Source organism: Carlito syrichta, unplaced genomic scaffold, assembly GCF_000164805.1.
Source record: "Carlito syrichta isolate Samal-C Ts95f unplaced genomic scaffold, Tarsius_syrichta-2.0.1 Scaffold303229, whole genome shotgun sequence".
In the NCBI taxonomy this organism is placed as follows: Eukaryota; Metazoa; Chordata; class Mammalia; order Primates; family Tarsiidae; genus Carlito; species Carlito syrichta.
Window position 1 is genome coordinate 279,405 of NW_007247325.1, and position 24,608 is coordinate 304,012.

At 36.1% G+C, this 24,608-nt stretch overlaps 1 pseudogene; it reads right to left on the reverse strand.

Moving 5' to 3' along the window:
• LOC103260516 overlaps positions 1-24,608 on the reverse strand; it is a 126,880-nt pseudogene that overhangs the window by 36,696 nt on the left and 65,576 nt on the right.

Genomic DNA, 24,608 nt, shown 5'->3' on the forward strand with positions numbered 1-24,608 from the left:
AAGAAAATCCTTATAATCTAAGAAAATTTAAATTTATTATAATGAAAAATTACCACATTTTATATTTGATTAAGCAGTACAATTCATTTATCCATCTGTTTGTATGCAAACACTATATCAGCCCCTATCTATGTATGTTGATATTTGCATAGTACCTGAAACATGGCAATCACTCAAATATTATTCACCTACTTTTTTGTTGTGTTCTGATATCATGCTCTCATTTATCTAAGTCATTTTTCTCTTTTAAATCTCAGATCATATGTTTTATTTTCCTCTTGGATTTTGCCAACATTCCTACATCATAGCAATCAGCTGTCGCTTGCCAATTTAGTACATTTTGGCACTGCTTCTTACGTATCACTTATCTGTTATATATATGAATAACAGAATAAATAAAAGAAATTAATTAATAAAGAAGAGAGTTGCATGTTTTTGAATGCATATGCCTTAGTCTAGTATGGAATGTTGAACTGCTGAGTAAATATTTACTAATAAAGACTAAATATAAAGAAAATGTTTATTTAAACCTAAGAATATGGAACTTGAGCCAAGAACTTTAAAGTGCCTTGAACAAGGTTGTACCAATGTTTTTTCAAGCAATTTCTTTTTCTTTTCTTTCTTTGTATCTTTGTTTTTTTGAGTTGGAGTCTCACTCTATCGCCCAGGCTGGAGTGCAGTGGCACACTCATGGCCACTCCAGCTTTGACCTGCGGGGCTCTGGCAATCCTTCAGCCTCAGCCTTCCAAGTAGCTGGAACTACAGGCATGTGCTGCCATGCCTGGCTAATTTCCTTTTAAATTTATTGTAGAAATGAGGTCTCGCCAAGTTAAAGGACTGGGCTTAAACCTGTGGGCTCAGGCAATCCACTTGCCTCAGCCTCCCAAAGTGCTGAGATTACAGGCTGAGCCACCGAGCTCGGCCTAAGCAATTTCTATTTCATTTCATCTTATTTTATTTTGTTCAAACAATTTCAATGGTTCCAAATAGCAGCAGAATCAAACTAGCTAACATGCACTGTGCTTCTAGTATGAGCCAAGCCTTTTCCATGCAAAAACTCTTAATCATCACAATAATCACATGAGCTATAAACTATTAATCCCATTTTCCAGATTAGTAAATCGAGATTCATAGAAGTTAACAAAACTTCTTCAGGGGCCCATAGTAGCAGAACACAAATTAGACCTCAGTCTGCCTGACTCCAAAGCCTGGGTTCTTCCTACCATACTTCGGTGTCTCCTTGAACTTAAGCAATTATTAAAGTCTGGTTTTCTTCCAGGTCTCTCTCCAGTGTGATTTGCACAGGCAGCTTATTTTGACAAATGTGCATGCTGGATGAGATACACATAAATACATATACTCACCTATACACAAACTCACATGCACTCCAAAGAATAAATATTTATTTTGAAAATATAAGTACAGTAATAAGAAATATTTACCTAACAACTCACAAAGTTTATATTGAATTAATAATCATAATTACACAAATTAATTGTACAATATTCAGATTTGCATTCTTATTATAACTAGTATTTCATAAGCTTCATTGAGAATAAGGAATAAATCCATTTCTATGGCTCATTTGCTTCAAGTTTATTCAGGTAGCAACAAAAATTCCAGTTCAAACTGAAATTATTGTCCATACTGGTTTAAAAATCTTAGTATCTAGCATGTCTTCAGATGTGTGTCTGTGTGTACATGTGTGTATTCATTACACACACAGCCCCAGCAACCACAGATCTTTTAACTATCTCCATAGTTTTGCCTTGTCTAGAATGTCATATAATTGAAATACACTGTAAGTATTTTTAAGGTTGACTTCTTTTTAGATTTCACTTAAAAAAATACATTTTAGGTTTCTTTATGTCTTGTCATGGCTGGATAATTCATTTTTTAAAATCACTGAATAATATTCCTTAGTATGAATGTTCCACAGTTTGTTTATCCAGTCACACAGTGAAGAACATCTTCATGTTTCCCATTTCTGTCAATTATAAATAAAATTTCCATAAATATTCATGTGCAGGTTTTGTGTGGACATAGATTTTCAACTCATTTTGTTAAGTACATAGAAGTGGAATTGCTGAATCATACAGTAAGACTAAATTTAGTTTTGTAAGAAACTGCCAAACTGTATTCCAAAGTGGTTGTACATTTTGCATTCCTACCAGCAGTGAGTAAGAGCTCCCATGGCTCTACATTCTCACCAGCATTTGGTGTTGTCAGTGTTTTGGATTTTAGCCATTCTAATAGATGTGTAGTGCTAAGACTGAGTTTTAATTAGTCTTTGTTGCTCATAGTGTTTCTCAATGTTATCTCCACTCTTTAAGTCCTAAAATTAGTTGTCTCTGCCAACATTTCATGGTCTCATGTTTATGGAGTATCTAGTCCTGTTAATTCTTGCTTGCAAACCTAGGAGGTTCTTTTCTGATTTCATTGCTTCTTGCAATAACTGTTCAAATGCAATCACCAGCTAACATGTATACGACTAGTCTGTGTTTAAACTTCTTCCCCTAAAGCTAAAAGTTCATTGTGCCCATGATATTTATCTCATGTTACCTCAGGCAACAGATTTGTCCAATTTTTGCCACAATCTAACATGGATTCTTACCACATAACATGGAACATGGATTGCCTTTTATCCAGTCACAGTCTGCTAAGTAAACGTCACATATTACTTTTTAGTTTTTATGGAGGTCCCTTACTTCTGATTACCAATTTCTGTATTTGTAAAAATAAGCCAATTTTAAAGGAAATTCCAAACAGAGTAATTTATTTATTATTATTATTTTTTAAATTAATTAATTTATTATAAATATTTGGAGTACAATTCAGGGTCAGGTACACAAACATTAATCATGCAAGTATCCTTGTTGATGAGGCATACCCCTCCCTCCCCCAGCAGATTCCCTCAACTGCCAATCCCACTCCTCCCCGACAGTTTTCCACTACTGCCAATCGCTTTCTTATAGCATTATAATTGTTCAAGGTCACCTTATGAGTGAGAACATATGGAACTCAGTTCTTTGTTTCTGTAATAAATCACTGAGTGTGATTGACTCCAAATCAATCCAAGTTGCAGCAAAGTCCGTATATTTGTCCTTCTTTATGGCTCCATAATATTCCATTGTGTATATATACCACATTTTTTAATCCAGTCCAGCTTTGATGGGCAACACGGTTGGTTCCATGTTTTTGTTATTGTGAATAGAGCTGCAACAAACATACGAGTGCAGGTATCTTTGTCATAGAATAATTTGAGTTCCTCCTGGTATATTGCCAAGAGGGGAATTGCTGGGTCATATGGAAGGTCAATTTCTAGTTCTTTCAGAAATCACCACACTGTCTTCCAAAGAGGTTGCACTAGTCTGCATTCCCACCAGCAGTGAAGAAGTGTTCCTATTTTCCACATCCTCGCCAGCATCTGTCATTGTTTGTTTTATTAATGAGGCTATGCTTACAGGAGTTAGGTGATATCTTAATGTGGTTTTGATTTGCATTTCTCTGATGATGAGTGAGGCTGAGCACTTTTTCATGTGTCTGTTGGCTACCTGTATATTTTTTGAGAAGTATCTATTCATGTCTTTTGCCCACTTTTTAAAGGGGCTGTTTGTTTTTTTCCTTTTGGCACGTTTGAGTTCCTTGTAGATCCTTGATGTTAGGCCTTTGTCAGATATACAGTTGGCAAATATTTTTTCTCATTCTGTGGGCTGTCTCCCTGCTCTCTTGATGGTTTCTCGTGCTTTGCAGAAGCTTGTTAATTTGATGAGGTCCCACTTGTCTATCTTATTTCTCAAGGTATTGGCCTTTAGGGTTCTGAGTAGGAATTGGTTCCCAGTTCCAATTTCCATAAGGGTGTCTCCTGTGCTTTCTAAGATTCTTATAGTTTGAGGTTTCACATTTAAGACTTTAATCGCAGCCAGGCTCGGTGGCTCAGCCTGTAATCCCACACCCTTGGGAGGCTGAGGTGAGTGGATTGCCTGAGCCTGCGGGTTCGAGACCAGCTTGGGCAACTTGGCGAGACCTCATCTCTACAATACATCAAAAATCAGCCGGGCGTGGTAGTGCATGCCTGTAATTCCAGCTACTCGTGAGGCGGAAGGATCGCCGGAGCCCAGTAGGCGAGGCTGTGGTGGCCGGGAGCAGCCACTGCACTCCAGTTTGGGTGACAGAGTGAGATTCCAACTCAAAAAAAAAAAAAAAAGACTTTGATCCATTTAGAGTTAATTTTTGTGTATGGTTATAGGTAGGGATCCTGTTTCAATCTTCTGCATGTGGTAAGTCAGTTTTCCCAGCACCATTTCCTGAATAGGTTCTCCTCTCCACAGTGGTTGTTGCTGGAGGCTTTGTCAAAGATGAGTTGGTTGAGGAATTAAGACTTTGCTTCTGGAATGTCTATCGTGTTCCATTGGTCTGTGTGCCTGTTCTTGTACCAATACCAGGCTGTTTTGATTACTGTAGCCTTACAGTAAAGTTTGAAGTCTGGAAGTGTGATACCTCCTGCTTTGTTTCTTTCGCTAAGGATTGTTTTGGCTATTTGTGACCGTTTACGTTTCCATTTGAATTTCTGTATTGTCATTTCCTGATCTGAGAAGAATGATGTTGTAGCTTGATGGGTATTGTGTTGAATCTGTAGATTGTCTTCGGTAGTATGGACATCTTAACAATGTTGATTCTTTCTATCCATGAGCATGGAATATTTTTCCATTTGTTTGTGTCTTCTTGGATTTCTTTGAGCAGTGTTTTGTAATTCTCATTGTAAAGGTCTTTTATTTCTCTGGTTAAGAAGATGCTAAGGCATTTCTTTCTTTTTTGTGTGTGTGTGGCTATTGTCAATGGGTTTGTGCTTTTTATTTGGGTCTCTGCCTGCTTGTTGTTGGTGTGTAGGATGTAACTGTCTTTTGCACATTTATTTTGAACCCCGACACTTTGCCAAAGTTCTTTACCAGTGCAAGCAGGTTTTTGACAGATTCTCTTGGATTTTCAAGTTATAGGATCATATCATCAGCAAAGAAGGATAACACTTGACTTCCTCTTTTCCTATTTGGATACCCCTGATATCCTTCTCTTGTCTAATTACCTGAGCTAGGACTTCCACACAGTATTGAACAAGAGGGGTTAGAGTGGGTAGCCTTGTCTTTTTCCAGTTTTCAGGGGAAATGTTTCTAATTTCTGTCCATTTAGCAATATGTTAGCTGTGGGTTTGTTGTAGATGACGCTTACTACTTTGAGGTATGGTCCTTCTGTACCTAAGTGTTTGAAGGTTTTTATCAAGAAGCAATGCTGGATTTTATCAAAAGTTTTTTCTGCATCTAATGAGATAATCATGTGGTTCTTGTTTTTACATCTGTTGATATATTTAATGACATTTATGGTATTGTGAATGTTGAACTAACCCTGCATCCTGGGGGTGAAGCCTACTTGGTCATGATGGATGATTTTTGAGATGGGCTTTTGGATCCGATTTGCTAGATTCTTGTTGAGGATTTTTCATCTATGTTCATAAGGGAGATATTGGCCTGCAATTCTCTTTCTTTGTTGGATCTTTACCTGGTTTGGGTATCAGTGTGATGTTAGCTTCATAAAATGATTTGGGGAGAATTCCATATTTCTCAATTGCATGGAATACTTTCAGTAGAATTGGTATCAGCTCCTCTTTGTATGTTTTGTAAAATTCTGCTGGAAAACCACCTGGTCCAGGGTTTCTTTTGGTAGGTAGTTATCGTATGACAGAGTCAATTTCCTAGATTGTTATTGGTCTATTTAGTGTCTCGATGTCTTCTTATTTTAACATGGGGAGGTTTTGTGATGTCAGAAAGTTCTCCATTTCATCTATCAAGTTTGTTTCCATATAGGTGTACATAGTAATCTCCAAACAGAGTAATTTAAAGCCTAGGTTTAGTTTTTAATCACACTCTATGTCTGTCTTAAATCAGCAGAGGGTTTTTTTTCTACTTTCTTCTACATTAGGGTTGCTGACTGCTGGAGATTCCACCTCTTGTAATGTTGTGTTTTGACACAATGGAAGAAAAGAACATGAATAAGGATGTATTGATTCTCAAAGGCTTCTACTCTCTGGTGACACATGGGATTTCTGTGCACAATTTATTTGCCAAAGAAAGTCACATGTCCATGCCTGTCTTCAAAAAAATTGAGAGATGCTATTCTACCCCATCCAGAAATACTGGTAAATAGCACCATATGTCTTCACAGTAGGTTAACCTAATTGTAGAACAGTAAGAAAAGTCTCACAAAAATCATATTAAATATTATTTATTTTTAAAAGTTGCAAACTTTTTTTCTAATCTCCATATTCCTTTCTCTTAGAAAGACAGATAAACTATTCCTGACAACTGCTTTACAAAAATGATGTTATCTAGGATAACTTTGGCTCGGACTGTAAGTATGGAAGTCAAGTGCAACTAAGTAACAAAGTTACACTTCTTTTTATCAATTTCCCTATATATTATAATGTCTCTAACCTTCTCCATTGTGAACAAAATTTCAAGAATATTTACATCTTTTCCTTCATTCATCAAAATGAACCTATCAAACACAGACAGAGTTCTAGGGTATTTTAAGAATAACAGGGAATAAAACTAGACAGCATGAAAAATATTTAGCACCAAGGTAATCTATTAGACATAGAATAAGACAAAGCCTATTTTAAATAGTTGCTCTTGTGTTTCCAAAAGATTCAGGGAATCAGAGTTGTCCTCTGACTGTTTTAAGAAAAAAAAAGTGCAGGATTCAAAGACTAACACTTTAAAAGCATATGCATGCATAATTAAGAAAAAACAAAGATTTTGATCAAACAAAGGCACATTTTTTAATAAAAGCAATGCAAGTAAAGAGCTTTGTTTTTAAACCCAAGATACATTGCTTTAATAGTCATGTTCAATTTAAAACTTGCAGCTATCCAATCCATGATAACTTACTTTAATAATGCTGGTTGTTCCAAAAGAAGAATTTTGTACCAAACTACTTCAATGAAATCACATGGAAATGAGAATTGGAAGTAAACATTTAAACATATTCTCAATTATTATAGTTATTTATTCACATAAGACATGATCCTGAAAATTCAAAAGAACATCAACATGTTGTAAGTTCATCAACTGTAAAAATTAAACCACATTGATGGGGGATGTTGACAATGGGAAGACTACATGTGTGGGGGCAGGAACTGATAGGAAATCTCTGTACCTTCTGTTCAATATTACTGTGAACCTACAACTGCTCTAAAAAATCTATTTTTAAAAAGAACATTAAATACTTCTTATCTGATTTTCTCTTCTTTGTAGTGTGTGAGGTATACTATAATCGGTGCCAATCCATATTGTTCTCTTCCCTGAAGAACAGAGAAGTTTCAACAGAAAAAGAAATCTCTCTTCCTTAAAATGTAACCTGCCTCTTGTGCTCTGAATCTTGACCTCCTTCAATGTGTACAAATTATCCGTCTATTAACTTATTTATCTATCTATTCATGTAGTCTACAAAATTGAATTGAGGTTCTACTACGTACTGCAATGCCTACTGTGCTGGGCATTGAGAATACAATAATTCTAAATAACAGGTTTAGAAGATAAGAGAAAGAGAAATATAGTGTCACATGCAGAGCAGTAGGCTGCTTGCTTTTATTTCAGCTCCCATTCTCAAACTGGAAAAGATTAAAGCCTTTTTTTTTTTCTGGGAGGAAGCAAGTATATAAAATGGGGTTGGAGTCAGGCAAGAAAAATGAAGGTACCAGAAGAGATTTTTGTGTTATTAGTCTTTTCTAGTCCCAGTCTCTGAAGGTCAAAATAACTGTAAGAGTTGCCTTGGAAGTCACAGCCAGGTTTAGGTCTGAGAATCACCTCCACACATATTTGCATCAGAATGGAGAACTACTATCAGATGGCGCCAAACTATAGCTAGAATAAGATGGGTTTGGACTTTGTAGACCCCTGGAATTCAAGGTGGGTAGCTGTGAAGTCTCAAACATCATTTTATTAATATCACAATAAAGTAACTTCACCTACTAGGTTATTTAATTTGGGAATCCTATTTATGACATTATGGTGGAGTAATTTATCAGACAGGGACCTTTTTCCATTGTGACACATGCAAAAAAGGTAAAGGAATGAACACAAATGTCGATCATTTGGAGCTTTGGTGGCAAGGAATTGAGACTTTTTTCTGCCTAATGAGTTTTATTTCCTCTGTGAATTAGGAAACTAGTTCATTTAATGAGAATGAGGAGGCAAATACATTAAAACATATTCAGATCTTTTAGACCTTAAAAACAAAACAAAGTAAAATAATTCCCAATCCCCCTTTTCACCATTCCCCAAAGGACAGTCTTTCCCTTCTGCTGCTGAGGCTCTTTAAACTTCTAACTTCCTGATTTGTCCACAGCTTCCATGTCTCTCAGCTCTAAATATCAATTTCTAAGAAATGAAGATCTAGGCTGGGCACTGTCATTCATGCCTGTAATCCCAGCACTTTGGAAGACCGAGTCAAGAGGATTGCCAGAGCCTGCAGGTTCGAGACTACCCTGAGCAACATGGCAAGACCTCGTCTCTACAATAAATCAAAAATTAGCCAGGCAGGATGGCGTGTGCCTATAGTTTCAGCTACTTGCAAAGTTGAGGTGGAAGGATCGCCTGAGCCCAGCAGGTCGAGGCTGCAGTGGTTGTGAGTATGCCACTACACTCCGGTCTGGGCGACAGAGGGAGACTCCGACTCACACACACACACACACACACACACACACACACACACACACACACACACACACAAAATGAGGATCCAATGGATTCAGCTTGGCTCAATTGCACCAACTTGAAACAGGCAGCTGGGACCAAGAGTCAGCATCATATGAACTCAGTAGCCACTCCTGAGTGTAAAAACCAGTTACAGAAAAGAGGAAATTGCATAAATCAAAGAGCCAGACAAATGTATGTGCATGGTCCACTCTACCTTTCCCATGGCCTCTGTGCACAGCAAAGAGCTGAAAGATGTAGAGAGAAAAAAAATTATCATCAGCAGTCTCAAAACCCTAGGTTTAGCAGACCTGAAATGAGATCTGTGCTATGATGTTTTCTAATAAGAATTATTTTTATTTAAACCAGATTGAGCTGGTTTTCTGTGACTTGCAACCAAAAGCATGCTTGACTGTTTCAGGATATTTTTTTAAGTTAGCTTCTTCCTCAGAGTGTTCTTTACATTTGTTCAGAGGTCTTTTCTTGGTCACCTCTCTCCTTTATCCCCAAGATTACCCTAATATCAACCTCACAAAAATATTCTCAACTTCCTTCAGACCCATTTTCACTATTCTCACTGTCATTCTCCTCTTTTCTCAAACCAACACACACACAAATGCAACACACACACATGCACTCTAAAACAATCTCATAGAATTAGTAATCACTTCCTTTTTAGTAAACTGTTTGGAGTGAGTAGTTATCAGAGTTAATTCAAACATCATCTTCTGTTTTTGCTAGAGAAAGAGATAATGATGCAACATGACCTGAAGAAAAATAAGATCTCAAGGATCCTGAAATCTAGTTCCATCTATTTTGAAAACAAAACTAGTTGGGAAAACACATTAAGTATATATAGTTTTCACTAATAAAAATTATATTGTCCATTCCTTATAGTGTTATTGCAAAAGTCTACTTACATAGTAAGAGCTGTGAAATGTTTTGAAAATGGGAGACTGTACTTTGATAATTAGATCTTAAAAGAGATAGATGGAAATTATAAAGTGAGGGATAACTAGACAATATTAAATGAATGAGATCTTAAAAGAAATACAGGTAAATACATGTATGCCATTTTTATCTTGATACATACTGGAGTACTTACATTCTTGTTCATAGCGACTATAAGTTGTAAATAAAACTTTGCAAGTTTTCTATATATATTTAAAAACAGAGCACTACATAGAATTTATATACCTTACAGCACCCTGACATGTATACAAAGGATTTAATTTGAATAAAAAAGAAACTCAGTCATTTTTCAATATTACCAAGACATAGTTGTATCTTGAATGCATGAGTATTAATCCAGCCTGAAGTACAAATCTAGACTGCTCATAATTATATCTGTATTTCTGTAGGTAGATTTGTTAATATATTAAAGACTGACTGAGTACAACTTGATAAGGTGTAATCAGGTCCAGAACAATGTTTTAGAATACCTACAAGCAATTCCTAAGGCATCAAGTAAATATTCAACTCAATACAAATTAAATAGTATATTTGACCTCTAACATATATTTTTCCTGTAGCATATATTCCAGAATAACATGGGTAAGACTTGCAGTCTTCATGGCAATATTAATTGAATAATAACTTTTTGTCTATGTAAAATACTGCAGAAAAAAGAGAACTTCATGAAATTAGTACAGGATAATGGTAATCTTGCATCTGAAAACAAATTTTTCTCAAAATCAATTTCATTAAGATAATGGTCTCTTATTCACAATAGCAAAAACATGGAACCAACATTGCTGCCCATCGAAGTGGACTGGCTAAAAAATGTGGTACATATACACAATTATACACTTGAGTGGACTTAAAGTCTATAATACTCAGTGATCTATCACAGAAACAAAGAACTGAGTACCATATGTTCTCACTCATAAGTGGATCCTGAGCAATTATTATAATACTATAAGAAAGGGATTGACAGTAGTGGGAAACTGCCTGTGGGGAGGGGGCACACTTCATCAATAAGGGTACCTGATTTCAAAACAGGTGAAGTGGGGACCAAAGTGAGGCCTAAACTTTACCTGTACAATGACCATTTGTATACCTAACTCTCAATTGTAACCCACATCTTTAAAATCAAAAAAGCTAAAAATCTCACTCCTTTTTAAATGTACAGTAAGTCTTCCCTTAAGATCCTCTATAAGTACCTGGAAACTGTTACTTTAAATAAAGCAACATATAATGAAACCAATTTTACCATAGGTTAATTCATATAAACAAGAGTTAAGTTCCAATGACATGTTTCTGGACATGAGAACATCGCCAAACTTTTAAATAAAGACCAAAAGACTTGTAATATTAAACATCAAAATAACTGTGAGCTATACATACATTTAAGAAGGAGATGTAAAACATTGCTAATATTAAACATTGAAATAAATGTAAATGTAAACACTTAAGAAAAATACATGAAAAGAAGGTAATTATTTACCCAGTTATCCCAGATCAAAATGAGGATACCCAAACACCATGCAGGTAGTTCAGGGTACAAGGTAGAAACCTGTCCTGGGCAGGACCCATCCCACTGCAGGGTGTACACACACACACACACACACACACACACACACACACACACACACACACACACACACTGCTCACACTGGGCCATTTAGACACAATGTGGGAAAAAACGGGAATACTTGGAGAAAATCCATGCAGATGTGGGAGAAATGTGCAAACTCTCTATAGACCTTAGCCCTGGTGGGAATAAATTGTTTTTTTCTTCAATATTATAACCAACAACTATGCTATGAAATGTTATTCAGAGACCTGCTGTGTAGCTATCTTTGAAGCAATTTGTTGCATACAAGCATTCAAAAGGATAAATAAGAGAACAAACAATATGGAAATTATAAAAATGTAGGAGAAATAATATAAAGGAAAGAGACTAAAGTCTCAGTCCTTGGTTTAGTTTTTGTATTAGATGGCTTTATAATCTTGTACTAGTCACCTGCCTTTCCTAGGCCTTGGTTTTATTATTTCGTTTTTTTTGTTTTTTTTTAACCTGGATAAAGAGGACTTAAGACGTCATAAAGCAAATTCCAACTCACTCAAAGTTTAAATGTGTCAGTTATTGTTTGGTGCAGTCAGGAGAGGAATTAATTGATACCTAATAGAAGTATATGCAAAACCTTAAGCAACATTGCAGTGAAAAATAAAGGATAATTTTTTTTTTTCTGAAAAAGAAGCCCATCCATCCTCTGAGACTATCAACTAGGTCTATGAAAGGGTTACTCCAATTTACTCTTAAGACACAGGAAATTGTGGTTATTCACAGATTGCAGCTTGTGACGTTCTGTTTTATTTTTCTTTACTAAATTATGTGTCTTCTTTGTCACATCCGCTAAATAGTAAGAATTTAGAGAATTGGACTATAGATTAGAAATAAGGAAAGACACTAGGTGACCTAAAACTGTTTAGAATGCATTTGTGCCCTATTTTAAGAAAGACAGTAAATCAAAGAAGAGTAACTAAGAAAGTTGCCTGGGGCTACTTTAACTTATGCACCAATGGCATACGCAAGACTCACGCGGTGCTTTGTATAACTATCATTTTTCTCTTTCTACTCGAAAGCAGATGCAGCAGGATCCACTTAAACATTAGTCTTGTCAAATCGATGTTGGATTTCTCTTCTTTCCTGAAGGCAATTATACTAGCACAATATCATTATTATTGTGGAAGAAGCTGAGACTGGCTCTATGCTCAAGATGCCAAAATAATTTAGTCACTGCCAAACGAATACTTTAGAATTTTACAAACATAGCTTTACTTGGGCTACTCTGAGTCTTTTGAGATTGTTAAGAAATAAAATATAAGCCACCTGCTCAATCAACAAAAGCAATCAAAGGGAAATGAAGTTAAGCTTCAGTGCAAATAAAGTTTAGGACAATAGTCATTTGGGAATAGAGTAACACTGAGCTCACCACTGAGAATTATTTTCAGAACAAAGAAATGTAATTTAGTCCATTTAGTGGAAGAACATTCTAATGAGACTTTAATAATGGAAGAAATAAATTTCCCTGGGCTTAAGTGGGATACTCCATCAAACCCCGACCAATGAATTTTAAATCTATCTTTCTCCAATCCTGCTATCCTGCCTCCATTCATTCACATAATAATTACGAAGCATCTATTACATACCAGTTGTTTGCTGGTCATATGGAGATGAAAGAGGTAGCACCTGCTCTGTAAGGTAGAAAATTGTTGTGATAAAGTTATTCATAGAGTACTAAAAGACAAGAGGACTGATGTCTGTCCACATCTGGAAACCTTGAGGAGAGTGTTCAAGAAGAGGAAATAATTGATCAAATTTTCAAAAAATGTAGGAGTTAGACCACATGAGGAAAGGAGCTCAGACCCTTCTAGGGAACAGGGCACATTTCCTGAATGACAGATTCAGGAAACCTCTGGAAAATAAGTTACATATGTACAGGAAAAATGAGAAATGAAGCTATAGGAGGTAAGAGTCAGATCATGGGAAGCCTTGTAAGTTTAACCTAGAAGCTTAAATTTTATCTTGAGCACTATGAGGAACCATTGGTGGTATGTAAGGAAGTAAAGTAACAAGATTTGCACTTTCTAAAATTTTTTACAGGCAAAGTATAATCTATGTATATATTTTCTTTATATGCAGAGGATAATCTATATAGGGTATAATCTGTGCATTCTGTATTATATAACCTATGTATAATCTATTATATAATCTATGTTTATATGTATTACATGGATTACATAATACATAGATTATGCAATCTATGTATAATCTATTCACACATTCAACAATTATTTATAGAGCATCTACTGCAAGAAATGTACAAAAATGGAAAATGCAACAATAAATATAAAGTCAGGGTCCCTGTCCTCATGGAGTTTGTAGTTCCCCAATAGAGACAGATAGTCATCTGATTTTTACTCAAGGAGACCACATGGAAATTTATTTCAATGATCATGGTAAGAAGTGATAAGACTCACAATTAAGGCAGGTGTAGCAGAGGTTGAGAAGAAGGGATATGTTTTTAAAGATTAGAAGTAGAAGTAACATGTAGTCAACCTGGTCAACTAAACCTAGATATGATTTTCTAATAAAACAATGTAGCTTGATCAAGAAAGACCACCTACTGAGTGGCTAACTCTGTACTAAGAACTGGAAAAAATACTGTATTTTACTCAATGCACAAGAAAACTGTGTCAAGTATATGTTATTTGTCAATTTTATCAGAAATTGAGGATGTGTTAGGTGTTTTAAATGATCTCCATAATTTCCACCCATCAAAAGGTGGAGACTATTTCCTCACAAGTCTTGGTCTTATGACTAGCTTTGACCAATAGCTTATAAAGGAAAGACATTCTACCAGTTTGAGCCCAGGCATGTGTCTTTTATGCCCCTCTATCATTGTCCTGTCACTCAAAACAAGTGAAAAAGATAACAAGACCAATAAATAAAATTTGTAATGAACCTCAAGCATGAAACTTTCCTAAATTTTAAAGAACTTATTCTTAGGTTCCTCAGAAAAGACCCAACTTTTACACAAGTTTCAAATCTCATATCCTTTGTTTTGAGGTATACATGTTACTCCCAACTGTTACCATCATGGCACCCTAATTCTTCAGAAGATCTGAGTGAATATTTTGATCAGGAGCAAATACATATGTGAATAAATTATGTTATACCAATACCTTTTTGAATCCCCTGTCAAGTTCTTGTGGCACAATCAGGGAACCTCTGATAGTGTTTTGTGGAAATCTTTAAATGTAATTCTATGGACCTGTAATAGTTTCCCATAATAAGCATGAACCAAAAATCATGCCATAGAGCCAGTCATAGAATAATACATCCCAGCTAAAAGGGGAATTTAAAAAATACATTCTCTCTTCTTTCACAGATAAGAAAACTGAAGTTCAGAAATATTGTCACCAAAGGTCATGCAATTTACTAGTTAGAGAGATGGAGTAAAATACAGGTCTTCTAAAATTCTGGCCAACTTGAAATTCTACTACAACTTGAAAATAGCACTGCCTCCAATGAATTATTAGTTAATAGCAGGGGAAACCAAAGTGGGAACTTTCCTCTTCCTAGGAAATTTTCAAACCCTGCAACATTAAAGTAAAACTAAATGAAAGGAAGCTAAAGAACAAAAGTACACGAAAGTAACAAAATTAAATAGTGTCTCCTTAACAAACTACATTTTCAACATTTTTCTTGAAAAGCAAATTTTAATTTTTAGATAGTACATTAGAGAGGCAAAATTCAGTTGAGACTATTTTTAAGCAAAATTAAATATTCAAGAATAAGATTAAAACACTTTGAAGAGATTTCTTAAAACAAATGCTGTACAGTCATAATTAGTGCCTAAAAAAGAAATATTAGACATAAAAAGATTGTGATTATTCTCTTTACCAAGGTAGTATAACCTACAATAATAATTTAATGCTTTAAAAAAGTAACAACTTTTAGCCGGGCTCGGTGGCTCAGCCTGTAATCCCGTGCCTTTGGGAGGCTGAGGTGAGTGGATTGCCTGAGCCCGTGGGTTCGAGACCCGCCTGGGCAGTGAGACCTCATCTCTACAATAAATCAAAAAATCAGCCGGGCGTGGTAGCGCATGCCTGTAATTCTGGCTACTTGGAAGGCTGAGGTGGAAGGATCACCGGAGCCCAGCAGGTCGAGGCTGCCGTGGCCGGGAGCGGCCACTGCACTCCAGTCTAGGCGACAGAGTGAGACTCCAACTCAAAAAAAAAAAAAAAAAAGTAACAACTTTTGAAGCTTAAACAAGTACTCTTATTTTACCTGAATTTTTATAAATACATTTGAACTACCTAAAAATATTGTAAATCTGATGTTTTCTAAAATTCTCAAAATAGTGTATTCAGTTATTTATTTTAACAATGATGGTTTTGGTAAACTTACAATTAAGGGATAAATGATTTTGAGGGCTTGCTGAAGGTTACAGAGGTCTTGAGACCTGGAATAAGCAGAAAAACAGAAGAAAGCAGACAATTCACTAGCTATATTGTAGAATGTCTTTCTAGCCAACATCTCACTTAGAAGCATCTTCAGAATTGGACTCTGATGAACGGGTGGGCAGCTCTCTGTGCAACTTGTTACTTCTGTGCAAGCAAAATTGATGAGTAGAAGTGAGCATACATTTTAAGATAAGATAATCTTATTTTTCTCTCTTGGAAGTTTATATCTTGAGATTTGAAGACTAAGCTTGTTGGCATTGCTTCTTGAAGTTATAAGGCATTGTTCAATTGCTTTTGGAACCAGTGCCACAGAAACATAGAGTCATCAGAAGTCATCTCTAGAGATTCAAAGACAGGCCTATCTGGAGAAAAACAGAATGAATCCAGACATGCAGTATATGGCCCCAGAGAAAGAACTAGAGTGACAAAGAACTAGAGTATAAAAAAGAGAGGACAAGAGTACAGGAAAGAGGCTGCTTGTTGACCTTCCAATACATATATGAAGTCAGCTGAATTTTTAAAAACTGGGTTCCTTGAGATTTCTGTGGTTCATAAGAGCTGTTAAGGATTGTACAGGGGTAGTTAACAGGACGTTATTTTGGACCCATTTGAGAGACACATTTGGAAGAGAAAGATCTAATTGTCAACTTTAATTAGTGTTGAAAGCTAAGTTGGGGAAAGACAAGCTGCTGTTAGGTCTACCTACCCAGTCATAAACCTAGAAGAAATACTGCAGGTCTTAAGCAGAGGACCTGTTTTAGTAAAAATCACAGCATAGAAACAAAAATAATGCATTTTTTGTAGTCAAGCAAATTTCAAAGTGAGAGCAGGGTATTCATTTAATTATTAAACAATAAATCATGCCTCCTTTGTGATGCTAGGTCTTATGCCAGATATTCTTTTAATTCTTTTTATTTTTTGTTATAAAGATGTGGGGTACAATTCAAGGTTAGGTATACAAATGTTGATTATTCAGGTACCCTTGTTGATGAGGTGTGCCCCTCCCTCCCCTATCAGTTTTCCTCAACTGCCAATCACACTCCCCCACCCCTGACAGTTTCCCACTACTGCAATCCCTTTCTTATAGTATTATAACTGCACAAGGTCCACTTAGGGTGAGAACATACAGTACTCTATCCTTTGTTTCTGTGTTAGATCACTGAGTATGATCCACTCTAAATTCATCCAAGTTTCTGTGAAGTTCATTTGTTTGTCCTTTATGGTTGCATAATATCCCATTGTGTATATGTACCACATTTTTTTAAGCCAGTCCAGTTTCGATGGGCAACATGGTTGGTCCCATGTTTTTGCTATTGTGAATAGAGCTGCAACAAACATATGGGTGCAGGTATCTTTTTTTGTAGAATGATTTGAGTTCCTCTGGGTATATTCCCAACAGGGGAATTGCTGGGTATTATGGAGGGTCAATTTTTATTTAATTAATCTCAGGGTCATGTGGGGACTGGGACTTTTGAAAACATTCCCTTTTTCTCCACATCCTTGCCAGCATCTGTAGTTCTTTGTTTTATTAATGATCGCCATTCTTACTGGGGTTAGGTGGTATCTCAATATGGTTTTGATTTGCATTTCTCTGATGATTAGCGAGGCTGAGCACTTTTTCATGTGTCTGTTAGCTACCCATATATCTTCTCTTGAGAAGTGTCTATTCATGACTTTTTCCCACTTTTTAATGGAGCTTTTTTCTTTTTTCCTTTCAGCACATTTGAGTATCCTTGTAGTCCCTAGATGTTAGGCCTTTTCAGATAATATACTTGGCAAATACTTGTTTTCCCATTCTGTGGGCTGTCTCTCCACTCTCTTGCTGATTTCTTTTGCTTTGCAGAAGCTTGTCAGTTTGATGAGGTCCCACTTTTCTTATCTCTTATGGTACGGGCACTGGGGTTTTGATCTGGAATTGGTTGCCAGCTCCAGTTCCCATAAGGGTGTTTCCTGCATTTTCTAAGATTCTTTTAGTTTGAGATGTTATGCTTAGGTCTCTGATACAGAGATAATTTTTGTATATGGTGATAAGGAGGGGTCCTGTCTCAATCTTCTGCATGTGATCAGTCAGTTTTCCCAGCACTATTTACTGAATACGTTCTCCTCTCCCCAGTGGTTGTTGATGAAGGCTTTGTCAAAGATGAGTTGGTTGAGAAATTGAGGCTTTGCTTCCAGAATCTCTATCTTGTTCCATTGGTTCGTATGCTTGTTCTTATACCAATACCAGGCTGTTTTGATTATTGCAGCCTTATTGTGAAGTTTGAAGCCTGGAAGTGTGTTACCTCCTGCTTTGTTTCTTTTGCTAAGAATTGTTCTGACTCTTCATGGACATTTATGCTTCCATATGAATTTCTGTATTGTCATTTCCAGGCCTGAGAAGAATGATGTTGGTAATTTAATGGGTATTGCACTGAATCTGTAGATTGCCTTTGGTAGGATGGACATCCTAACAATGTTAATTCTTCCAATCCATAAACGTGGAATCGTTTTCTATTTATTTGTGTCTTCTTGGATTTCTTTGAGCAGAGTTTTGTTGTTCTCACCGTAAAGATCTTCCACTTCTCTGGTTAGGAAGATGGAGAGATATTTCTCTTTTTTTGTGGCTAGTGTGAAGGACTGTGCATTTTATTTGGTTCTCTGCCTGCTTTTTGGTGTTGGATAAGAATTCAAGTGTTTTTTGCACGTTTATTTTGTGCAAGCAGGCTTTTGGCAGAATCTTTTGGATTTTTGAGGTATAGGATCATATTGTCAGGAAAGAGGGATAACTTGACTTCCTCTTTTCCGATTTGGATACTCCTGATTTCTACACTGTTGTGGGGACGACAAACTAGTGCAACCTGTTTGGAACATAGTGTGGTGATTTCTGAAAAGAACTAGAAATTGATCTTCCATGCAACCCAGCAATCCTCCTATTGGGAATATACCTGGAGGGACTCAAGTCATTCTACCAAATAGATTCCTGCACACACATGTTTGTTGCAACTCTATTCACAATAGCAAAAACTTGGAACCAACCATGCGCCCATTGAAACTGGACTGGACTTTTAAAAATGTGGTACATATACACAATGGGATATTATGTAGCCATAAAGAAGGACAAACATATGAACTTCGCAGCAACTTGGATGGATTTAGAGTGGCTCATACTCAGTGATCTATCACAGAAACAAAGAACAGAATACTGTATGCTCTCACTCACAAGCGACCTTATACAATTATAATACTATAGGAAAGGGATTGGCAGTAGTGGGGAACTGCCAGGGGATGGGGAGTGGGATTGACAATTGAGAGAACTGCCAGGGGAGAGAGGGGCACAACTTATCAATAAGGGTACCTGCATAATCAACATTTGTATACCTAACCCTGAATTGTTCCCCACATCTTCAAAATAAAGATAAAAACAAAAAAGCATTCCCAGGTGATTCTAATGTGCAGCCCTTTATGAAAATCTCCCCCTAGGTAAGACTGGTGCGAGAAATAAATGGCCACTGTCAATCTTCCCAGTCTTTTGCATTCTTACCTATTGGACTTAATCATTTGACTTATGGTCACCATGGGTTGAGATTGTCTCTCTCAGGTAAGCATATCAGCATTTTTGTCAGGATCATTCTGCTTCTATACTCAAGAGGCTTCAACCAAAATATCAATTGCTTTTTTTCTGGATGATCTGTGATCCTCTGATTGGTAAGGTATATCCCATAGAAAGCTCTACAAGTCATCAAAAAAATTAACTTGAAGGTTTGCTCTGTTTGAATTATAATCTTTACTTTTTTCCAGCTAAAATTTTTTCTGTATTAATTATATCTCATCAAATTTTCTACAATAAGACTAAACAACTTTAAGTTATACCAATGGTAAAATAACACCTAAAATATATTCCATATTTAAATATGAATTATCTTTCCTTATGGATTTCACAGAAAGATATAAAAACTGTTCAAAAAAATTTGCATTTAAAATCAAATATTTTATTCAAGTAAAATAATTTAAAGCCTAAAGAATTTAAAGTTATTTTCAATTTCTTATTCTATTTAATCTCTGCAAGAAGTCTTGTTACTTGCAATGATCATATATTAGTGTCCATCTGTTGTAAAACTTATAAATTGCATTGTACTAATAAAGTTAAATTTATCTTATTCGATGTATTTAATGTGCCTTTTTTTAATTTGAAGTCAAGGAACTAACAGGACCATATTATCACAGCCCTGGACCATTCCTGACAAATTTACATAACCAGCTAAATCTCAATGCTTAGACATTTCCTGATAAAATTTTGTTATAATAACATAGTTTTCAGTCCTTGCTGCATATTATAATTATCTTGTGTACTTTTAAAAATACTAAGAACAATTAAATCAGCATCTCTGAATGAAAAGTTTTTGCAGATGCATTTTCAAAAGCTTCCAGAGTTTTTATTTGTTTTTAAAAGATTTTTAAACAGTTTTAAGTTTACAGACAATTGAGTAGAAAGTAGAGATCCTGGCCCAGTTCGGTGGCTCAGCCTGTAATACCAGCACTTTGGGAGGCTGAGGTGAATGGATTGCCTGAGCCCTTGGGTTCAAGACCTACCTGGGCAACTTGGCGAGACCTTATCTCTACAATATATCAAAAATTAGCCGGGCGTGGTAGTACGCACCTGTAGTTCCAGCTACTTGGAAGGCTGAGGCGGAAGAATTGCTGGAGCCCAGCAGGTCGAGGCTGTATGGCCATGAGCAGCCACTGCACTCCAGTCTGGGTGACAGAGTGAGACTCCAGATCAAAAAGAAAAAGAAAAAGAAAGTAGAGTTCCCATATACTAATCTCTTTGTTTCTCCTTATTATTAACATCTTGCATTGGTGTGATAAATTTAATCCATTGATGATACAATTTTATACATAATTATTTACTAAAACCCATAGTTATATTAAAGTTCATTCTATGGATTTAAAAAATGCATAACTACATGTATTCATCATTACAGTATTATATAGAATAGTTTCGCTACAGAAAAACCTGTGTTCCACCTATTCATCCCTTTGTTTCTCCACTGGAAAAAAACTGATGTTTTTTCTGTTTCCATGGTTATGCCCTTTCCAGAAGAATTCCCTAATTGAAATGATATTTTATATATTATTTTATACAAAAGGAGATTTTATATACACATATGAATACTATTTTCATATGGGTTTCTTTCACTTAGCACTGTGTGTCTCTGGTTCCCCATGTCTTTTCATGACTTGAGAGCTCATTTCTTTTTATGACTGACTAATATTTCAATGTCTGGATATACTATTTTCTGTTTATCTATTTAGGGACATCTTGTCCAGCCAGGGTTTAAAGATCTCTGCTATAGACCATGGCAGAAACAAGTATTTGTAGGAAGAAGACATGTCGAAAACCTTTATTTTAGCCACAGTGGCTTGTCCACCACTCAGAGGCAGAGAGTACAGTTAAACACTTGTGTGAAACACAATTGATCAAAAGCTCTTATTTAGGGGTTAATATTTTTCAATAAGCATTTCTCTTTTGGGGAGGTGGAGGTTGGCACTTACTTAAACTGTCTTTTCATGCTGCCATTTGAGGTATTGCTGCAAAGTCTAGAAATTTTCACTTCTAGCAGCTCCAGTCACCATATGCTGTTTTACTCCCTCCCTATCTCGCCTCTAAATTTAACTTAATCCCTCCTAATTCCACTTATCTTTAGAGCTCTGTGCTTTCACACTTACTTCTGAGCAAGCATTTTAGTCTATGCTTTAGTTCAGTGATTTAACAAGGGTAAGCTAGAAATTTTTCAAGTTAGTGGCAGAGGGAAGATTTCCCCTAATCTTCTCATTTATTTCAACTGGAAAATCACCCTTGGCATGTTTCTAAGGTAAAACTTCTCTGGTGTTTCTGTAACTTGTGACCCCAGAAGCCTAAGATGGACCAACTTTTCTCATATGCTTCTCACAAATTGTCTTGCTCAGCTTTTGAAAGTCCCAGGTCTTGTAAATCATTTTTCTTTCTATTGTTGTTTGTTTGTTATTGAAATATACTTCATATATCATACAATTTATCCATTTAAATTATACAATCTAGTATTTTTCAGTCTATTCACTGAGTTGTATCATCACTATAATAAAATTTTAGAACATTTGTGGCCCCACCGAAAAAACTCATTCCCATTAGCAGTCAATTTCTATTATCCCTAATTGTACTCCAGCCTGAGGCAACTACTAAATTTTGTCTGTTTCTATACATTGTATCACTCTGGTCATTTACTATAAATGGAATCATCCTATATGTGTTCTTATTTTACTGATTTCTTTAAATAGCACAATGTTTTCAAAGGCCATCCGTGTTGTAGCATGAATCAAGACTTCATTTCCTTTTATTGCCATATAATATTCCATTTTATGGCTATGCCAAATTTTATTTATGCATTTATCAGTTGATAAATATTTGCCTTGTTCCTACTCTTGGTATCTTATAAATAATGGCATTATGTGTATTTATTTATTTATTTATTTTTCGAGTTGGAGTCTCACTCTGTCACCCAGACTGGAGTGCAGTGGCCGCACCCGGCCACTGCAGCCTCGACCTGCTGGGCTCCGGCGATTCTTCCGCCTCAGCTTTCCAAGTAGCCGGAATTACAGGCATGCGCTACCACGCCCGGCTGATTTTTTGATTTATTGTAGAGATGAGGTCTCACTGCCCAGGCGGGTCTCGAACCCGCGGGCTCTGGCAATCCACTCACCTCAGCCTCCCAAAGGCGCGGGATTACAGGCTGAGCTACCGAGCCCGGCTTATGTGTATTTATTTTAAAAGCCTCTGTATGGATATATAGTTTCATTTAATTTGGATATATACATTGGATGAAATTTGGGATCATATGTTTAACTTTAGAAGAGCTATCAGCCTGTTTTTCAAAGTAACTGCATCATTTTACATTCCCATCAGCGACGTGTGAGAGTTCCAATTATTCCACATTTTTCAGTTTTTTGGTGCCGTACCTTAGAAACTGTTTCCTTACCCATAATCATTAACATTTACTCCTGCATTTTCTTCTAATGTCCAGTTTTAGTCCTTACACTTAGGTTTATGATTCATTCTGGATTACTGTGTTTCTTTTGCTTTTGTTAGCTTGTTTGTTTGTTTGTTGTTTTGCATTTAATTTGAGGTAAGGTTCCAACCTCATTCGTTTGCATGTGGTCATTCAGTTTCCCCAGCAGCATGTGTTGAAATGACTATTTTTTTCACCATTTAATTTTCTTGGTACATTTTTCAAAAATAAATTGACCATATGTTTGTAATTATGCCAGTACCACACTCTTGATTACTGTAGCTTTGCAATAAGGGTTGAAATCAGGAAGTATGCACCAAGAGCGTTTGGCTATTCTGGGTCCCTTGCATTTCCTCATGAATTTTAACTTCAACTTTTAAATTTCTTCTAAAAATCCAACAAGAATTTAATAGGGTTTGCACTAAGTGTTTAGATCAATTCAGGAAGTATTGCCATCTCAACAATATTACGTCTTTCAGTTCATGAACATAAGATGTCTATTTCTTTTGTCTCCTAAATATATCTTTCATCAATTTTTTTGTGCTTTTTAGGGCACAGTTCTTACACTCTTTTTTTATTAAATGCATACTTAAATATTTTGTTTTTTTGTTTTGTTTTGTTTTGTTTTGAGTTGGAGTCTCACTCTGTCGCCCAGACTGGAGTACAGTGGCCACTCCCGGGCACCGCAGCCTGGACTTGCTGGGCTCCGGCAATCCTTCCACCTCAACCTTCCAAGTAGCTGGAACTATAGGCGTGCGCTACCACACCCAGCTAATTTTTATTTATTGTAGAGATGAAATCTCACCAAGTTGCCCAGGTGGGTCTCGAACCCGTGGCCTCAGGCAGTCCACTCACCTCAGCCTCCCAAAGGCGCGGGATTACAGACTGAGCCACCGAGCTCGGCTGTATTTTGTTTTTTTAACATTATTATGATTGGAAATGTTTTCTTAATTTTATATGCATAATGTTCTTTGCTAGCCTATAAAATAATTGATTTTTATAATTGATCTTTTATGTTGCAGCCTTAATAGATTTTTAGTGTAATCCTTAGAATTTTCCATATACTGGATCATGTAATATACTCATAGAGGTTGTTGTACTTTTTCATTTCCAAATTAGAAGACTTTTATTTCTTTTTCTTGACAATTATCTGAACTAGAACTTCTAGTACAATATGAGATCAAAGTGTTGAGACTGGACCTCTTTGATGCCTGATCTCAGGGTAAAACATTGCATTATTTCATCATTAAGTATGATGTCAACTATTGATTTTTTTGTAGACGTTCTTTATCAGGTTGAGGAAAACCCCTTTTATTTTTAGTTTTTATCATAAAATGTAGTTGAATTTTGTGAAATGCTTTTGGGATGATTATATGATTTTTGTCTTTTAGTCTATCAATGTGGTTTATTGCATTAATTTATTTTAGAATGTTAAGTCAATCTTGCATAACTAGACTAAATCCTACATGGTCATGGTATATATTTTATACTATTTTATTTTTTATTGATATGTGGGGTACAAGTCAGGATTAGCTGCACAAGCAGGCTGTGTGCATGTGAAGTCTGAACCTCCAACTGGCCCTCATTTACCCTGGTTTAAGACCAGGTACTCTTTGTGATGCTGTGTGCCCCCTCCATCCCTCCCTTCCCTAGCAGTGTCCATCAACTACCAATCCCTCCCTTGAGGTGATGTGATTAATGTTCAAGTCTCACCTATGAGTGAGAACATTCGGTATTCAGTTCTTTGTTTCTGTGATAGACCTTTAGGAATGAGGTTCTTCAACTCCATCCAACTTGCTGAGAATTCCTTAATTTTGTTCTTCCTTATGGATGCATAATGCTCCATCATGTGTATGTACCACAT